Source organism: Erythrolamprus reginae, chromosome 1 (assembly GCF_031021105.1).
Source record: "Erythrolamprus reginae isolate rEryReg1 chromosome 1, rEryReg1.hap1, whole genome shotgun sequence".
Lineage (NCBI taxonomy): Eukaryota > Metazoa > Chordata > Lepidosauria > Squamata > Dipsadidae > Erythrolamprus > Erythrolamprus reginae.
This window is the reverse complement of record NC_091950.1, coordinates 30,539,358-30,560,470: the sequence shown is the minus strand read 5'-3', so window position 1 is coordinate 30,560,470 and position 21,113 is coordinate 30,539,358.

Genomic DNA, 21,113 nt, shown 5'->3' with positions numbered 1-21,113 from the left:
CCAAGTTACTGGAATTTAATTGGAAGCAGAGGAAAAGCATACAACAATAGGCTCACAACATTTTGCTATTATAAAGTGTTGGCCAGCCTGTGGAATATTTTTTTCCTGAAGTAATCTACCCTGAGGTTTTAGCTGATGCCACACTTGAAACCTACGTAGGCACATTTATGAGTGTGCCTCCCTCCTGTGTCTAAATAGACATTAGTAATAAATGCTGGCTTGAGGCATTGTGAGTTACTGTTGTGCCATCCAAGAAAATAACAATCTTTCAAATATTTTCCCCCTATTGACAGATCAACAACACTTCCTGCTACAACAGCCACCATCCCACAGATCCTGTGAAGTTCTGTTTTCAAACAATCTTCCAGCCTTGATACTGTGATATTCAAAGACTTTTTCCTTACAGGGTTAATATGTATATAATATAATATGTGTTATGCCAGGCCCTTCACTAAGAGCCCCCCTAATGAGTTAGTAATGTAAATTCAAACACACACACTGTCTCAGAGTAAAAAGAAAATCAATTTATCCAAATTTAGTGCTGTACGCACGGACTTTAAACATAGCCAAATTACTCTCACACAGATTACAGTCCTGGAATGCTGTGAGAGGCAAAAACAAACAGAGGAGATAAAGGCAGCTGTGAAAGCATCACAACCACACCCCCTTCAATGATTCCACAAGATGTACTTAACCATGAAATATCCAAAAATTCTGTGTAAGTGCTGGAACAGTTCAAACCAAAACAATGGTCTTTCTCCAAATGGATAAACAGCCACATACGTACTCTGCAATGCCCATAATTTATCAGCAACCCCATTAACCTAATTGCCTCAGCCACAGGTGTTCTCCCTTATCTTCTATAATACCTGCGCAGTTGGTCCCTTCTGGCTATGAACTTGCGCATACGGGCATCAACCGATCCTCCTCCGAGTCTGACATCTCACTGATGGGATCATTACCTAATGGGCTGGTTGCATCCACCTCTCCATCCGATTCCACTCCCCCAGCATCTGACCTTGGCAATGAATCTTCATTATCAGAAGATGCTGGAAATAAGACAAGTCTTGGGAACCTGAGGATTCTCCTAAACCAGTGATGGCGAACCTATGACACGCGTGTCACCACTGACACACCTAGCCATTTTTGGTGACACGCGGCCGCCAGAGAAACAGGGAGCTTTAGGGAGTACAATTGCAACCGCAATTATTATTATTTTTCCTCTCCCCTTAATTAAGAGGCCGGGCGATTTTCGTCTCGCCGATATTTGCGATGGCTGGGAGGGGCGAGAACACCGCCTCCCAGCTGATTGGCGTGGTGCCAAGCATCGAACGGTGGTTGGCTCGCAGGGGCCGCTGGGAGCGAGGGGAGGGGTTGCAGGCCTCCTCCCTTCCCCCTGCCCAGGAAAGAGTTGTAAGAAAGAAAGTTGTAAGAAAGCGCGCTGCTTTCTCGGAAAGCCAGCTTTCCTGGCCAGCACAGGGCTTTCCCGCCGCTCCCTCCCTCCGAAAACACAACGGAGGTCCACAGCGAAGCCAAGTGGAGCAACGGGAGGCTCAGGCTGGTGGCGGTAGACCTCCGGGTTTTTTTCGGCAGGGGGGGGCAGGAGGACCTTCCTGGCTTTCTGGGGCAGCTGGCTTGAGACTTGTGCCGGTCAGCAAAGCCAGCTGCACGCCGGAGATGTGGAGAGAAAGAAGGGAAAGAGAGGGAGGGAAAGAGGAGAGGACAGAAGGAGGGAGGGAAGGAAGGGAGAGAAAAGTGAATGAGAGGGAGCGAGAAAGGGAGGAAGAGAGGAAGGAAGGGAGACATAAATATAAAGAGGGAGAGAGAGGGGAATAGGGGAAGGAAGGAAAAGAGAAAAAAGTGGAAGGAAGAGAGAAGAAAGGAAGGGAGAGGGAGAGAGAAAGAGAGAGAGAAGATAGGAAGGAAGAGAGAGTGAGAGAGAGCAAGAAAGAAAGAGGGAAAGATTGAGAAAGGCAGCGTGTGTGTGTGTGCGTGTGTGTGCATGCCGCTGATGGTCCGGGAGCTTAGCGTGTGCGTGGAGAGATGAAGAGAAAGAGGGAGAAACGCAGCGTGTGTGGGGTGTGTGCGCGCGTGTGTGTGTGCTGCCAGCGTGTGCGTGGAGAGATGAAGGAAAAGAGGGAGAAACGCAGTGTGTGTGTGTGCCGCTGATGGTCCGGCAGCTGCAGTGTGTGGGGGGGGGGCGCCGATGCTAAGGCAGTCCGTCCGTGGTGGGGCTGCAGGGCAGGCACAGCAGCCCAGGGAGAAAGAGGGAATTGAGATAAAGAGAGAGGGAGAGATGAAGGGAAAGAGGGAGAAAGGCAGGGAGAGAAAGATAGAAAGGAAGAGGGAGGGAGGGAGAGATAGAAAGGAAAGAGGGAAGGAGGAAAGGGAGGGAGAGATAGAAAAAAGGAGGGAGGGAGGAAAGAAGGAGGGTGAGGGGTAGTAGGATAGGGAGAGGGAAAAGGAAGGGCTTGGAGAAAGGCAGGGTGAGAGAAAGATAGAAAGGAAAGAGGGAGGGAGGAAAGAGGGAGGGAGACATAGAAAGGATAGAATTATAGATGCAAGAACTCGCTCATGTGTGATAGCGCACGCCCACACTTTCTTTCTTTCTTTCTTTCTTTCTTTATTTATACTTATATGCCGCCCAGTCCCAAAGGGATTGTCACTCAGACACTGTACTTTTCCACCCACCCCGAAAAAAAATTAGAGGGAACACTGCCCTCGCCCCTCTGCTCCCTGCTCGCCTTCCAGAACGGTGTTACAGGAGACGGTGCTAAGGTAAACCCTTTCCGGGTTATTAATTTGTAATTTAAAAAAATCATGCCGGGCTCGCAAAAAAGAGAGTCTGAAAAAAAAACATGCGTGGACGTCGCACCATTTGCTTCCTCCTTTGGCAGCTCATAACTAGATTTTTACAACCCCCCACCCCCCTTGATAAGCTTTTTCTTGAATCTGAACAGTTTGGGGGTTCGCCAAAGAGAGAAAAGTGAACGAGAGGGAGAGAGAAAGGGAGGAAGAGAGAAAAGTGAACGAGAGGGAGAGAGAAAGGGAGGAAGAGAGGAAGGAAGGAAGAGATAAATATAAAGGGAGAGAGGGAGAAAGAGAGGGAGGGGAAGAGGGGAAGGAAGGAAAAGAGAGAGAGAAAGAGAAAAAAAGGAAGGGAGAGAGAGAGAGAAAGAGAAAAAAGTGGAAGGAAGAGAGAAGGAAAGAAAGGAAGGAAGGGAGAGAGAGAGAAAGAGTGTGAGAGAGAAGATAGGAAGAGAGAGGGAGAGAAATGATAGAATAAAGGGGAGAAAAAAAAGAGAAATGAGAAAATGATTGAGGCAGAGAATGACAGGAAAGAGAGAGAAAGATAATTATGCATATTTGTTATATATGGTATGCTTGTGTGTGTGTCTGTTAGTATATGGGGTTTTTTAAATCTTTAAAATTTTAAATTGTTTGATTACTTATGATTTGTTTCTACATGTTGTGAGCCGCCCCGAGTCTTCGGAGAGGGGCGGCATACAAATCCAAGTAATAAATAAATAAATAAATAAATAAATTTAAACTATAAATATCACAAAATTATATTTTTTTCTCAAGGTGACACACCACCCGAGTTATGCTCAGTTTTTTGGCGAATTTTGACACACCAAGCTCAAAAGGTTGCCCATCACTGTCCTAAACCAACATCCAAATTCCCCATTGCAGGAGCTTGCCTAGAGCCAACCACAACAATATGTGTGTACTGTGTCTCTGTGTGTGTCTGTGTGAGTGTGTGTGTGTGTGACATATTTTTTCTGATAAGTGAAAAGAAAGGGAGAATAGTATACTATAGATCTATTTTGAGCTTATTATGCTCTTGTCAGATAGACATACCCTATCAGGATTAGAACCTATAGACTTAACCTCTAGGCTACAGGCTTGCCTCTGAATCAGCTTGTTCCAGGAAAGAGCCATATGTTTGTTGAATATACCAGCCATCTTTGAAAGCAATACATAAGGAAATCTGTTGTCTAGAGCATGGTTACTAAGCCTAGATACCAACACTGCCCAAAAGATGCTTCCCAAAAGAGGCCAGTATTTTGCACTGTGTTTGCTTCTATGTACCACAAAATATATGCCTGTTCCAAAGCTTTCCGTGGTGGCTCAGTAGAGTGCATCATTGCAACCTAACTCTGACTGGATCAAGGTTGACTCAGCCTTCTATCCATCCAATGTTAGTAAAATGAAGACCCAGATTATTGGAGGCAATATGCTGACACTATAAATCACCCAGAGAATACTGTAAAGTACTATGGGTTGATATATAAGTCTAAATGCTATTGTTGTTGCTATGTTTCTCTTCTGAAAAACGAGGTTGAAAATGTTTCTACTTGATCAAACACAAATCTCCATCTATGGATATATGCCAACCGGAGAGCAGGAAGGTGAAACACTTTGTTTAATTTAAAGATAGTGCATACATAGAGCTAGAAATAATTGATGGCGGAACAGATCTTGGAATCATGAATAGTTCGATGAAGGTGTCAACAGTGTGCATTAGATGTAAAACAAAAGTCAACAGCAGGTTAAGCAGATTAAGAAATGGTACTGAGGTAAATCAATGGTGTGACCACCTCTGGGATATTGTATGCAGACTTGATCACTGCATCTAGAAAAAATATAATGGAGATAGAGAAGGTTCAAAGAAGGGTAACTCAAATAATTGAGAGGCTGAGGCAGCTTTCCTGTGTCGAAAGGTTGTGACATTTAGGATTTTTTAGTCTAGGATAGCAATAGTATTTAGACTTATATAGTGATTTATAGCACAAGCTAAGTGGTTTACAGAGTTAGTCTATTGTCCCCAAAAGTCTGGGCCCTCATTTTAATGACCTTGGAAAGATGAAATTCTGAGCCAACCTTGAGTCAGTGAAGATCGAACTCTTGGCGGTGGGCGGAGTTAGCCTGCAATACTGTAATCTAGCCACTGTGTCACCATGGCTTCCTGAAAAGGAGGCAAATATTGTTGTGAGCTGCCCCGAGTCCTTGGAAAGGGGCGGCATACAAATCTAATAAATTATTATTATTATTATTATTATTATTATTATTATTATTATTATTATATAAGATGATCATGCATGAAATGCTCAAGTTAAGTTAGGCTATGAATAAAAGTAGACAAGAATACTTTTTTCCCCTTTCCCAAATCCTAGAACAGGGATCATCCAATAACATTGAAACCTGGAAGAATCAAGACAAATCAAACTCAATGGGTAATCCAACTTTTGAATTCACTATCACAAGATGTGGTGTTGGCTGTCACCTTAGTTGGATTCTATAAAGAGTGGGATCCCAATTAATGAATCTACAGGGCATCCTTATATGGTTGGTTGGTCACTGTAAGAAGAGACTGCTGGACTAGGGCATTGTCTAGTTTATAACAATGCTGAAAGGTGTGAGCAAAATTTGGCAATCTAATTGACAAATAGCTTTTCTTCTGCCACACATTACAACATTTTTTTTTGGCATTTAGAAGCTTGTTAATTAGTTTCTTTCCTTTAGCTAATAAGCCTGCTGTTATCCTCTCCAACAATGCCACATGCAATTTTGCTTATAGAAGCCACTGGAATAGTCAGAAGGAATCTCTGTTATAAATGATGTTATTTATGCATGCGTGCACACACTCATAGACACACACACTTGAAAGACATCTCATCTATGCATATATGGGCAAATTGGTCATGTTATACATACATACATACATACATACATACATACATACATACATACATACTTGTGTGTGTATGTGTTTGTTGAGAGAATGTTGAGGAACATTCATCCTCAATGTTTAGTTGGGTTTGTGCACCATTTTAATCCCATAGGATGCAAAGATGTGTTCAGCAATTCTGGATAACCCCCCCCCCCCCCATATAAATGAGAGCACCCTCCATGTTGATGTTTCACTTGTACCCTCAATGGACTGCTGTGGTCTAGGTGTGATACATTGTTGGATAAAATCTGTCAGCCATTGATAAAGATGTGCTCACTCGTTCACTTTAGCCATCAGTGTGCTGCAATGGGTATCTATCCTACTAAATAATGTCCAAATGCAGCTGCCTTTATGTGCATTATGATGATTGGTCTCATTGTTCAAAATGTGATCCATTCTTGTGGTCTTTCATTATACCTCTGTATCGATGCTCCCATCCAGGGTGTGGTTGATTTGCATGTCCTGGAAGGTCATGTTGTTGTCCAGTTAATCATTGGCCTCCTCCTCCATTGTAAATTGGATATCTGGGTGTACGGAATCAAGGATTCCCATAAACCTGTTTTATCCTGTTGTTTGGTGATGGTGAATGTACCATCAATATAGCATGCCTAAAACATGGGTTTGTAGGCTTTCGTTGCCTCCTGCTCTTATCTCTGGAAGACCACCTCTGCAATCATCCCCAAGATTGGTGATCCAATCAGTATGCCCTTTATTTGTTCATATATCTGGTCATCAAACATAAAATAATTTGAAATATGTGTGTGTGTTTGTGTATGTGCATGTGTGTATGTGAATATATATACTGCTCAAAAAAATAAAGGGAACACTCAAACAACACTGCACTACCTCAAGAGCCAAGGTGGCACAGGGGGTAGAGTGCTGTACTGCAGACCACTAAAGCTGACTGGAAATCTGCAGGTCAGCGGTTCAATTCTCATCACCGGCTCAAGGTTGACCCAGCCTTCCAACCTTCCAAGGTGGGTAAAATAAGGACCCAGATTGTGGGGGCAATATGCTGGCTCTGTTAAAAAGTGCTATTGCTAACATGTTGTAAGCCACCCTGAGACTAAGGAGAAGGGCGGCACACAAAAATTGAATTAAAAGTAAAAAAACAACAACACACATCCTAGATCTGAATGAATTGAATGTTTGTTTATTTCATCAAGGATTGAATGTGCAAAACAACATTTGAAATTGATTGTCCATAAGTGTTGCTTCCTATTTGGACAGTTTGATTATTTGATTTGATTTGATTTGATTGATTTTATTGGATTTGTATGCCGCCCCTCTCCGTAAACTCGGGGCGGCTAACAACAGTAGTAAACAGCATATGACAATCCAATATAAACAGTTAAAAAACCCTATTGTAAAACCAACATACATACAGACATTCCATCCATAAAATTGTAAAGGCCTAGGGGGAAAGAGTATCTCAATTCCCCCATGCCTGAAGTTTGATTTACTTGGAGATATATTGTGTTGTTTAAGTGTTCCCTTTATTTTTCTGAGCAGTGTATATGTGTGTGTGTGTGTGTGTGTGTGTGTGAGAGAGAGAGAGAGAGAGAGAGAGAGAGAGTATGCATTAGAACAGAATATACTGTATGAGCCACCTTGAATTCAGCAGCTGTTATAATGCATTGTATAGATAAGCAAAGGAAAATAAAGTATACTCCAATGTCATAGTTCAGGAAGGGGGGGGAAGCCAACAACAGCTGGTCCTAAATAGTGTGATGGAACAGATAAAATAGAAGATTCTATTTGTAAAAGTGAGAGATAATGTACACTGACAGACCATTGCTGTGACAATGAATGAAAAAGATTAGCTATCTGCAAGAAGAAAGCTGGATTATTAAATCAAAACATATCTGCTTCTCTTCCCTGGGATGGAATTTACATGGGTATTACACTCCATCAAAATGCTGATTGTCTCACAGAGAGAAGAAAGAAGGCATGCTCCAACCATCCTCCCAATATTTGTTTTTTAAAAGGAATAATAATAAGGAGTTGCCAAGAACATTGTGTTTGAATGCACAAGTCCTCCTGACAAAAGCAGAGAAAATCGAGCTGGGGAATTTTCTATTGGTGATGTGAAATTGACTAAGGGACAATGAAATTGATGAAAGGACCATGAAATAGACTAGATAGAATTCTCTGACAAAATAGGGTTATGGAAAACAGGCAAAACACCAGTAAAATGATTGAAAGGGAGGTTATGCCAAATCTCATTTTTCCCTAAGGGACCGGTGAACAGGAAATTTTCCTTTGAATATTCTGTATATGTGCACTATTGAAGTGTGTCTACTGTCCCTGAACTAATAATCCCTTTTATTCTTGTCCATTTCATGTATTCATAATCATGTTTATTCTTGTATCCTTTATTGAACACATGCTTGATGGGGAAAAAAAATAAAAATAAATAATGCCAGTTCAAGTCAGCTTGCATTCATATTCCCTGACAGATCTTTGATTAAAACGAACAAACTCGGAACTAATTGAAGTTTGTAATTGCAGGCTATTAAAAACCTGTGAGTAACATAAGAATAAATTCTTATTTCTTCTGAGATTTCAAAATATGGCCCTGCATAACCTGCATTGGAAAATGAATTTCAGTGCATAATTAGAAAAACTAAATAGAAGATTGTTTTTGTTTGCTACATATGTATGTATGTATGTATGTATGTATGTATGTATGCATGTATGTATGTATGTATGTATGTATCTCCATCCATCCATCCATCCCTGGGGTCCCGCCAACTGACATTGTTTGGTGGACGGGACCTGGAGAAGGCCGACTCTGTGGGCCCTTATTGGCCACAGTGAGGTATGAAAACAACACAAAATCATTTTTGTTCTTATTTTTTAATTCATCTTCCACCTTTATTTTAACTGCTAAAAGAGCTATTATTATTTTTACAAATAAATCAAGGCAGTAAACATATACAGCACATCTTCCATCCTTTATTTTCTTCACAACAGAAACAACAACAACCCTGTAAGGTGGTTGGGCTGAGAGAGAGTGACTGGCAGTGGCCTAAAGTCACCCATATAACTTTCATGAATAAGGCAAAACTAGAACTCACACTCTCCTAGTTTCTAGTCTGGTGCCTTAACCATTAGGCCAAACTGGCTCTCTTTTAGCAACCCAATTTTAACTGCTATAACTATTACTATAATACTTCTTATTAACTACAGTATTATGTATTGCTAAAGAATGGAAATCCATACATTTTTAACGGAGAAGTAGCATGATAAAATTTACTTGTTAGCAATGCTTGAAAATGCTTTAACCTCTTGGAAAAAATGCACATTTCTTGACATGATCGAAACATTTAAATATGTCAAAGGGTTAAATAAGGTTCAGGAGGGAAGTATTTTTAATAGGAAAGTGAACACAAGAACAAGGGGACACAATCTGAAGTTAGTTGGGGGAAAGATCAAAAGCAACATGAGAAAACATTATTTTACTGAAAGAGTAGTAGATCCTTGGAACAAACTTCCAGCAGATGTGGTTGGTAAATCCACAGTAACTGAATTTAAACATGCCTGGGATAAACATAGATCCATCCTAAGATAAAATACAAAAAATAGTATAAGGGCAGACTAGATGGATCATGAGGTTTTTTTCTGCCGTCAGTCTTCTATGTTTCTATGTTTCTACAATAGCAAAGTATTAATTAATAAGGAACAGTGAGATGCTATTGTTTATACAAGAGATAAATATCTTTCTAATTAGAATTAGAATTTGTGGGACAGTTAAAATGAGCCAGCACTGTTGCAATATGTCAGGGTTGCCACAAGGAAGAAGGAGTCAAATTATTCTTCAAAGCACCTGAGGGTAGAACAAGAAGCAATGGATGGAAACTAATCAAGGAGAAAACAAACCTAGAACTTGTTGTGGTTCAGCCTGAGCCAGATCAAAGACCAGCTGCGTCTCTGCTGGCTCCATGCCCGGGGGAGGCTGAGAGAGGAGAGGAGAGTTTTTGCAGTCAGACAGTGCAGACAGTAGTCACGAAAGTGAAGGTGATGCAAGGCCTGAGAGCCCTGGGGAAGGCTATCTTAAGCAAGTAGCTGTGATTCCCTGGAGTCTACCAATGATAGCACAAGCTATCATTGGTATGCGGCAGAGACGCATAGCTCAAAAGAGAAATCAACTGCGTAGATATTATCAGCGTTGAATGAGGAACACCTAGGGGTTGGGTGTGGTCCTCATTAGCAGGGAAGGGTTTATAAGGCATGAGAACCATTCCGGCAGCGTGGCGTGTTATCAAAGGGGAGTTGATGTTATCTGCATTTTCTCTCAGCGTTTTTGTTCCTGGCTCGTGGCCCAGCAGCCTTGAAGATTGGTGGGAGGTGTGTGTCTGTTGGCTCAACAGCCTCGTCTGGTATTAAGGATCCTGTGTTTCTGTATGAACCATTGTCTTCGTGTATCTATTTGGAGTTCCAGTGTTTTCCTGATCTGTAAGGACATTTTCTGTTGGCTTCTTTTCTCTTTACCATTATAAAACTGTGTTTGGTTTCAACCAATGTGTCTGGCTTATCTTTTTGGGTTGGTCATAGCTTCCGGAGTGACCCAGACAGAACAGAACTAAGGAGAATTTTCCTGACAGTTAGAACAATTAATCAATGGAAGTTGTGTGTGCTCCAATACTGGAGGTTTTAAAGAAGAGATTCGGCAAACATTTGTTGAAATGTCCTGCTTGACGGGGTTGGACTAGAAGACCTCCAAGTCGCTTTATTCTCCATCATGCAAATTTTAAATGTAATATAATACAATTTGTTTGCAAAACAAAGAGAACATATGTATGAAATGTGTTCAGATATGCTACCCATCATTTAAAGCAGAGGTCCCCAACCTTTTTTGCACCAGGGACCGGCTTTAAGCTAGACCAGTTTTCCATGGCCCGGTGTGTGTGTGTGTGTGTGGGGGGGGGGGGGGGGAGCTAGCTGTCAGCGGCGCCGTAAAAGGGGCGATCAAGAGAGGAATGGGTGAATGAATGGACGGAGGGTGGGAAGGAAGGAAGGAAAGAGGGAAGGGACAGGAACAAAAGAAGGGTGCAAAGGAAGCAAGGAAAGGTGTGAAAGGGGAGAGTAAGAGAGGAAGGAGTGAAAGAAGGGAATGAGGGAGGAAGGAAGGGAGGAAGGAAAAGGAAAGCAAGAAATGGAGGGAGGAAAGGAAGGAAAGAAAGAAAGAAAGAAAGGGGGAAGGGACAGGAACAGAGGAAGGAAGCAAGGAAACTTATGAAAGGGGAGAGTAAGGGAAGAAGGTAGGAAGGAGAAAGAAAAGAAGAAATAGAGGAAGGGAAGGTAAAAGAGAGAAAGAAAAAGAGCAAGAAAGAGAAAGAAAGAAAGGCAACTTCAAAGAAAGGCTCACTGAGCATCTCTCACTCTCTCTCTCTTTCTATCCCTCTTTCTTTCTTTCTCTTCCTTTCTCTCTCTCCTCTTCCTTTATCTCCTCTCTCTCTCCCTCTCTCTTTCTCTCCCCCTCTCTCCCCCTTTCCCTCTCTCCCTCTCTTGCTATCTCTCCCCCCTCTCCCTCTCTCTTTCTCCCTCTCCCTCTCTTTCTCTCTCTCCCCCCTCTCTCTTTCTCTCTCTCTCCCCCTCTTTCTCTCTCTTCTTCTCACTTTCTCTCTCTTGTTTTCTTTCTGTCTCTTTTGCTTTCTCTCTCTCTCACTCTTTCTTGTTTTCTTTCTCACGCTCTTTCTCTCTCTTGTTCTCTCTCTTGCTATCTCTTTCTCTCCCCCCCCCTTTCTCACTCTCTCTTTCTCACTTTCTCTCTATCTTGCTGTCTGTTGCTCTCACTCACTCTCGTTCTCTCTCCATTCTTCTCAGCGATGACGCGCGCACGCCCTGCCCGCCTCACCTTTGCGAGAGCACTTTCGCCCCGGGCTCTCAGCAAGGGGGTTTGGAGGAGAGGCGGGGCCGGCGAAGGTGATATTGAATGTCGGGGGAGAACGGGCGGCTGCAAGCGCTCCCTATCCCCCTGCTAGCCCACTCGGAATATTCAAAATAAGAAAAGCCTTCGCCGGCAAAGGTTTTTCTTATTTTGAATATTCCGAGTGGGCTAGCAGGGAGATAGGGAGCGCGTGCAAATACCCGTTCTCCCCCGACATTCAATATCACCTTCGCCGGCCTCCGCTGAGGAAAGCCTTTGCCGGCATTTCCTCTCGTTGTCAAGGAGGCGCAGCGGCGGGCGGAGAGAGGGAAGGAGGGGGGGGGCAGCGGCGTCCCTCCTGGCCTTGGCGGGCCGCCCAACCCTCCCCACCTCCTGCAAACGCGGCGGGCGGCGGGGGGAGAGCGAGGAGCCGGTTCCGGCGGGCGCGGGGCTTGGCTGGCTGGCGGGGGGAGCGCCGCTGGTGATGCGGAAAGGCCGAGGGGGCCCTGGCGCCGCGGACCGGCTGAAAAGCTCCAACGGCCCGGTCCCGGTCCGCGGACCGGCGGTTGGGGACCTCTGATTTAAAGTAAATGTTGACCCTTTTACAAATTAATTTAGTACTTTTAAAATGATTTTTGCTCCCTTAATTTCAGCAAGCATAATTCTGACAGTTTCACTTTAATATTATCAAACTAAAATTATATACATATATATATGTAGATTGTTCTGAGTTCGGGTTTTGCCCCGTGTAATATTTTGAGTGTCTATGCGACGTTTCGGTGAAATCACATTCACCATCATCAGGCTGAAGTTATAAGCTTCGTGCTGCTGTAAATATAATATATATAAACTATATTTACATATTTTATAAATATATAAACTATATTTACAGCAGCACGAAGCTTGTAACTTCAGCCTGATGATGGTGAATGTGATTTCACCGAAACATCGCATAGATGGGAAGGGAAGCTTAAACCAAAATATATTTGTTAGTTTTTGCAATGTTGGCAGCAGAATATTGGTATATATTAATCTTCTAGTCATTTCTTTCCTCTTTCTTATCTTTATACCTCATTATCTTTGTCAGATAATGGCTAGCCAAACGGAGAGAACAGGCATTCTTTTCATATTTCAGGGGGAAAAAAATTAAATGAGAAAGTAGCAAGAGATTTATCTGAGTCAATGATTAGGGCAATACTCCTATCCGGTCAGAAATCAAATTTACAGTGAGAACATATGTCCAATTAAGAAATGAATTGGAATGCCAAATCACCATGAAATACTTAAGAGCATGTACTATTAATGATATACTGTACATCAAAGTTGCCCCTGGAAGTTTTCAGACAGATTCTGAGAATTATTTTTGGACATCTTGCAATAACTGAAATTGCTGAGTGTAGAAAAACTGGCCAGCTGCCAGAATGAAACACTTTTGCAGAAACAGACATGGGAGTCACAACCCCCCTCCAACCCCCCCAACCCTCCTCTGAAAAAAAGAAATGGCTCCCTCTGACTTTCCCCAGTTCACAAATACATGTCTATGTGAAAGAATAAACTTTGTATTTGGCTTTATAGAGAGGCCATTTCACCCACACCTATTCTAAGGATCAAATCAATAACCAACTTTCATAATCTGTCTTCAGGATGAAGAATTTTTGATGTTTTCAAAGACCACTCCTCTTATTTCCTTGAAGAACTATCTGCATAGAAAGCCTTTCATTATTGTATAAGAATGAGTAAAAACTACCTGGCACCATTAACTTCAGGGGTGACTTTTTTTTTCCGGGGGTGTGTGTGTATTTATTTATTTACAAGGGTTATCTGTAAAGTAAGGTTACAAGGCAGGTAGCTCACACAGGGAATGTTCAAGGGGGAAGTTGACATTACTATTGTGCAGCGGGAAGCCAGCGGAAGACAACGAGCAGTGCCAGTGGTCAGTAGATCATCGGCTGGAGTTGTGGTGAAGGTTAGATATGAGTGTCCTCATTCTGTTTCCTTCCAAGTGTGAAGTGCCCACTGTAATACACTAACTGAAGATAATGGTGATTGGCTTCCTGGGCTGTGTGCCATGCCCCCCTCTTCCAAGTCACCCCCCACCTTCTTCTTCGTCCGAGGAAACTGCACTCCCTGACTCTGCCGGCAACAAAACAGGCCTAGGACATGTTGATGTTTCCCCTGCCTCCACCTCCACATTCCCTGAGGCAGGAGCTGGGCCAGAGCCAACCACAACATTTACAAGATAAGTCTGTAAGTTTTGTATTGCCTCTGTAAAAATTGATGGTGAGAACACACTTGGAGTGCTGTGTACAGTTCTGGTCACCTCACCTCAAGAAGGATATAATGGAACTGGAAAAGGTGCAAAAAAGGGCAACAAGAATGATCAAGGAAATGGAGCATGGTTCTGTGTGCAGAACTCCAGCTGATCGGTGGCTGTCACTTCCTGGATTACTGGTCTCAGCTTGGCTCTCCTTTTTCACCCTGCTGCTGCTGCTACATCTGTGTTCCTTGTTTTTTTTTTTCTCTTTCCTCCTTCCTGGCCTCGGATGAGCTCCCTTCTCTCCTGCCCGACTCCCCTCCAGCCTCACGCGCCCACCTCCCACCTGAGGTGCAAGCAGAAGGTGTGGGTGGAAGCGGCGCTGGCAGCATTTATGCTTCTGGCAGCACCCATTCATCTAGCTACACAGCCTGAGGCGAAGAGGGCAACCCAGGAAGGAGAGCGCAGGAAATGCGAAGCAAATTGTCACCCCAGCGAGCAACACTGGTAAGGTTGTAGGTTGAGGACTTAACAGTTCACTTGAACGATGATGATTGTTAAAGCCACTCCCACCTGATCACATGGCCGGCAAGCCACTCCTACACAGTCACATGACCATTAAGCCACACCACAAAATAAGCCACACCCACAAAATAAGCCACGCCCACAAAATAAGCCACACCCACAGTGTGGCAGTAAAAATTTTGGCAGGCGCCACATGGGTTTTAGGGGAGAAACAGGAGGGAGTTTTTATCTTTCTTCATAATTATTACCTTTTTTATAAGTATCCACTAGAGTTGTAAAGTGAGATATAAATCAAATATATAAATGAAAACTCCTGAAGACAGAGGAAGAAGTCATCCAAATATTACTAACCTCATTGAAACCTACCATGATTGGTTTTCTCCTTCTTCCTTATTAATAATGGCCCTTTCAGAAGAAATATATAATATACACACAAAGATGAAGTATTATTTATTTTATTTTCATTGCAAGACTTTTTACTGAAAGAAAACTGCTTTGACTGGCACACCATTATCCTGAAAATCAAGCTCTAAACAATTTAATTCAAAACACATCTTTTTAATCTTTTGTTTTCCTGCTTTTGGGTGTATATATTTATGCAGTTATCTCATGTTTACTTTTCTTTGCCTTTGTCATAAGGCATCTTGACTAGAGGCATATAAATGTACTAAATGAATGGCTTTTAAACATGCTGATTTAAACAGACAGTAAAAAGTAACTTACAAACGCAGTGAAAAAGAGCACATATAAATGAATATTTCTTTTTTCCTCCATTTTTGCTTTTGTTTTCCTACCAACAAATATCAATTCAGATTAAACTTAATGTTTTGGTTTTGAATGTCAGGTAAGGTTAGCATTAGTCTGAATGTTCTTTTCTACAATAAAAGTAATGAAACAAATATAAACCCTTCAGGTAGGTAATTAGATAGTCAGAGGTAATGACTTCTGCCAACACTGGTATTGTCAAAAATACCTTTGCTAAAAATACATTATAAGTTGCTGCTCTTTCTCTTTCTCCCTCTTTCTCTCTCTGTTTTTCTGTTCCACTCTGTGTATTTACATAATCTCTATGTATTGTACAATGTTAGAAGCCATTTTTAGTTGCAGTTAAAAGCACTAAGTAGAAACCGGGACTTACTTACTTACTTACTTTCTTTCTTTCTTTCTTTCTTTCTTTCTTTCTTTCTTTCTTTCTTTCTTTCTTTCTTATTTAATTTGCATGCTGCCCAACTCCCTGGGGACTCTAGGTGGATCACAACCAAGAAAATAAATGTATCTAAACCTGTAACAAAACAGTTTAAAAACAATTTGAAACCAACAGTTAAAAATGCATGCCATTTATGGCTTGATCCCGATGGTACACAGCAGTGAAGAGCTGAATTTTTTTTAATACCACACTGGGGGAGTATTTTGTGGGTGTGGCTTGCCAACCATGTGACCAGGTGGGAGTGGCTTGATGATCATGTGACTGGGGTGGCTTAAAGGTCATGTGACTGGCTTAAAGGTGGCCAACTTGATGTCACTCATGTCAAGGGTTTGGGTTAAAGTTAGGGTGCCTGGCCTCTCCTTGCCTCAAAGGAATACAATTTCTGTATCTATTTACTATTACTGAACATCCAAAATATACCATTTAATTCTATGTAGAATATTTGCTAGGAAAGCACTGTCATCTAATATGAAGATTTTAAAATAGCTGGGTTTTTTTGTAAAAAAACAAAAACAAAAAAAACCCCTTACATCAGTGAGCAGGAACCACTCAGGTACTAGTCCTTTTTCTTTTTTTTCTTTTTTTCTTTAATGATGATGGTGATGTCAGTTCAGATGTTGAGATACTTAGTCTGCATGGAAGAACCTTGAATTGGCATCAGGTCCTTGTGAAAGAGGAAAAGGAATCCCTCCATCCCCAGTGAACTCCAACGCCCCACTGAGGAAATCAGAACGTCTTTCTTCATGTCCAGAAAACAGATGAGTGCTTAATGAAGACCTTGAGTTAATTGGTTTGGGAGAAGACGGCAACTTCAAGCACACACCTTGCTTCTTCAATCCAATTTGTTCCCATGTTTTCAAGAACTTCAGGCTTACGAAACAGCATTGTTTCCTCAGAAGCCTTGTACCTCCATTTGCCTCAGGCAATTGCAAAATATTGTTCCAGGCGACGAAAGTAAACATTAAAAAAGAAAAAGAAAGCAAGCTGGCAAGCGTACATTCTCAAAGGTTCAATAGATAATAACAGTGCAAAAAACCGTAAAGCTCTTCCTTTTTAAAGAGAGTAGTTGTGTGAGTGTCAAAAAAGAAAGAAAAGAAAATCAAAATGGTAGGTAATAGAAGCCCTGCTTCCTTTTTAACCACTTCTTAAAAACAGATGAGGTTCCATTGCATGGTTGTTGTTGCAAATGTGACTTTTTTTGACTCCCTAAACCAGTGGTTCTCAACCTGGGCATCAGAATCCCTTTGGTGGTCGAACAACTGTTCCACAGGGGTCGCCTAAGGCCATGGGAAAAGAGAGATTTCCCATGGTGTTAGGAACTAAAGCTTCTATTCTGGCGCCTTGGAACATATTTTTACAATCAGACCAATCAGGCATTTACCGTGGGCGTGTCCCTTCCTGCCAATCAACTTAAAGCTCTGTTGGGAGAGTTGGCACTAGATTTATGGTTGATGGGGTCATCACAACATGAGGAACTATATTAAAGGGCCATGGCATTGGAAAGGCTGAGAACCACTGCCCTAAATAGAGACAGCCTTGCATATAGACATTCTTAAGTCTAGGGTCAAGAAGTTAAGATCCCTGGGACTCTGTTCCCTCTAAGCTGAGCAGTGAGCAATCGCTCACTTAAAAATCATCATCAACTCAGAGTTTTCCAAACCTGCCCAGAAGCCGAGAGGGAAAGAGTGAGAGGGAAGGAGAGAGAGAGGAAGAGAGGAAGAGAGGAAGAGAGGAAGAGAGAGAAACAGATAGAAAAAAGAGAGGAAGGAAAAGAGAAAGAAAAAGAATGGGAGTAAGGAAGAGAGAAAGAAAATCAAAATCTAGTTTGAAACTAGCTCAACTATTTAAGTGGCATTTTGATATTGATAAAGTTGCCCTATTATGAGCTCACTGTTATAGACACACAGTACAGTATTTTATTTTGAAATTCTCTGAGGCAAAACAGGGTGGGTTTTTTATTTGTTTGTTTGTTTGTTTGTTTATTATTTCTGTGCCGCCCAGTCCCAAAGGGACTGCCGCTCAGACACTATACTTTTCTGCCCACCCACCCCCAAAAATTAGAGGGAACATAGCCCTGGGATGCTTTCAACTGGGACACAACTGGGAATATAATAAAAACCCATCATAGATATTACGCAACACTGTATGGTCAGTTAAAATGGACTTCATTTATATTTATTTATCACCAGGACTAGCTGGGTTACACCCCAAGGTTTTGAAGGAACTGGCAGATGAGATCTCGGAACCACTGAACTATATCTTTCAAAGATCCTGGAATACTGGGGAACTGCCAGAGGACTGGAAAAGAGCTGATGTAGTTCCCATCTTCAAGAAAGGGAAAAAAACGGATCCAGGAAACTATTGAGGCCTGACCTCAATATCAGGGAAGATTTTGGAAAAGATAATCAAACAACAAATCAACAAGCAACTAGAAATAAACAAAGTAATAACCAAAAACCAACATAGGTTTGTCAAAAACAGATCATGCCAGACTAATCTTATAGCATTCTTTGACAAATTGACAAAATTAGTGGACCAGAGGAATGCTGTCGATGTGGTTTACTTGGACTTCAGTAAGGCTCTTGACAAAGTAGACCATAACCTACTGCTAAATAAAGTAGAAAAATGTGGGATGGACAGCAACACCATCAGATGGATTAAAAAACTGGCTAACCAACCACACACAATGTGCAGTGCTCAATGGAGCTATAGCTACATGGATGGATGGATGCAGTGGAATATCCCAAGGCTCTGTTTTAGGCCCAGTAGTCTTCAACATCTTCATCAATGATTTGGATGATGACACCAAACTGGCAGGAATAGCCAACACTCTAGAAGATAGGCACAAAATACAGAAAGATTTTGACAAACTTGAACAATAGGCACTATCTAACAAAGTGAAATTCAATGGTGAAAAAGTAATGTTCTACATTTAGGCAAGAAAAACAAAATGCACAGGTACAGTATATGTGGTACATTGCTCAACAGTAGTAACTGTGACAGGGATCTTGGACTCCTAGTGGACAACCATTTAAATATGAGCTAGCTAGAGGGATAGAATCAAGATCATGTGAAGTGTTAATACCACTTTATAAGGCATAAAATTGAGTAGAAAGGGGTCTTATCAAGCCTACCAGATCCAGTATTTGCAAACTGATTGCTATACATATATGAAGTGGATCATCTGATAGTTTTCATGGTCTGTGACTGGAACCAAGTATGTCCAGATTCATGCTTCCAAATATAAGATAATATATACACAGAAGAGAGAGTGAACATAAATCATTGTGAAATAACAGGTAAATGTGTTGTCAGCTTAACAGCAAATCTGTCCAGGTAGTGAGAAACCTGGGAAGAAGCATTTCAAATCATTGTTTGGAGGGGACGGGACTCAATCTTTATTGTCTTTAATCAAATTGTCTTTATTAAGTACCTGTCAGCCAAGTCTTGAAATCTGTCCTATGTTTTCCAAAATTTGCATTAAACTAGCATAATGTGGAAAGATAAGTGGTATGGAATTCCTCTGCCTGCAAACCATTTCCCCTAGCCCAGGGGGAGGCAAATTTGGCTCTTCTATGACTTGTGGACTTCAACTCCCAGAATTCCTGAGCCAATCAGGCTAGCTCAGGAATTCTGGGAGTTGAAGTCCACATGTCATAGAAGAGCCAATGTTGCCTCCCCCTGTGGCCTAACCAAATGGAAGGCATTCCCCATTTCTAAGTAGGTGGCTGCTCTCACAAGTCCCACATCCTACCTTTCAGGAACACACGAGTGGCTGATTTAGATAGCACCCTGAGTGAGAAAAAGATAAAAGCTCCGAATCAGAAATATGTCATGCTGATCACAAAAATTGACCCTAATCCAATCATCCACTCTCTACAAGCCTAGGAAGTCAAAATTCTTGTTATTTTAATATTTTTTTCCCAAAGCTGCTGCACGGCTTCAGTCAAGAATAGAATAGAACAGAACAGAACAGAACAGAACAGAATAGAATAGAATAGAATAGAATAGAATAGAATAGAATAGAATAGAATTCTTTATTGGCCAAGTGTGATTGGACACACAAGGAATTTGTGGTCAATCAAAGGAATCGGATCAGTCTGGAAGACTGGACTGGTGTAATGAAATGCTGCAACACAGATGTTTACATTTGCAACAAGAGATCCATTCAGGCATCACCTTTAGCCTTCTGGACCCCAGCTGCACAGCTCTGACTTAAAGGCAATGCAGGCACAATAGAGCTCAGCAGAATGTTAATAGATTACCTCTCCTAAGCTGCTGCGGAGACACTTAAGAATCCTCTAATGCCTGCATTACTGTCAACCCCGCTGTCTTTCAGACAATCAGAGCACCAAAGGAGAATTATTTTTTTTTGCTGCTTCCTCATGCTCTTCTTTTTAAGTCCCTCTTGACATTATGTTCTCATGGAATACAACCTTCTTTCCTCCCAGATCACAAACCATGGCACAAAATATATGTGCTGTGTCACAGTATTTTGATTTTTTTTCCCTTCTGACAGCTGAATGGTACTTGGTGAGTCTTTGTGCAATGATGGGAATTCTCCATTCCTGGGCAAATGCTTACATAAATGACCAGGTCCTTGTTATGGGAGCTGGAGGAATTTTTAACAATTTAACATCCTTAAATAGAATAGAATAGAATAGAATTTTATTGGCCAAGTGTGATTGGACACACAAGGAATTTGTCTTGGTGCATATGCTCTCAACGTACATAACATAAAATATACATTTGTCAAGAATCATGTGGTACAACACTTAATGATTGTCATAGGGGTCAAATAAGCAATGAAGAAGCAATATTAATAAAAATCTTAGGATATACGCAACAAGTTATAGTCATACAGTCAACATGGGAGGAAATGGGTGATAGGAATGATGAGAAAAACTAGTAGAATAGAAGTGCAGATTTAGTAGAAAGTCTGACAGTGTTGAGGGAATTATTTGTTTAGTAGAGTAATGGCGTTCGGGAAAAAACTGTTCTTGTGTCTAGTTGTCTTGGTGTGCAGTGCTCTGTAGCGACGTTTTGAGGGTAGGAGTTGAAACAATTTGTGTCCAGGATGTGAGGGGTCAGTAAATATTTTACCCGCCCTCCATTTAAATTTAAAGCCAACCATTTAACACATTCTTCAGCTCAGTCTTTGTAAACAGCAATGGCTCATGCTCAACATTTCCTAGTCATACTACAATCAACTTCAACAATCTAACACAAATCGATTTTGCAGAAGAAAACGTTAGAAAGACATTACATAACCTAACACCATCTCTATCTATTGATCCTGATGGACTATGTGCATACTTCTTTAAAAAGCTCTCCAAAACCTTGGCTGAACTTCTAAGCATAATTTTTAAAAAATCCTTCAGGACTAGCTCCTTACCCAAATTATGATCACTAGCCACAGTCAAAAAGGAGATCCAAGTAACATTGAAAATTACAGACTAATCTCGTTGGGTTGCACCACTTGCAAAGTCATGGAATCAATCATAAACCAATGCATTATGCT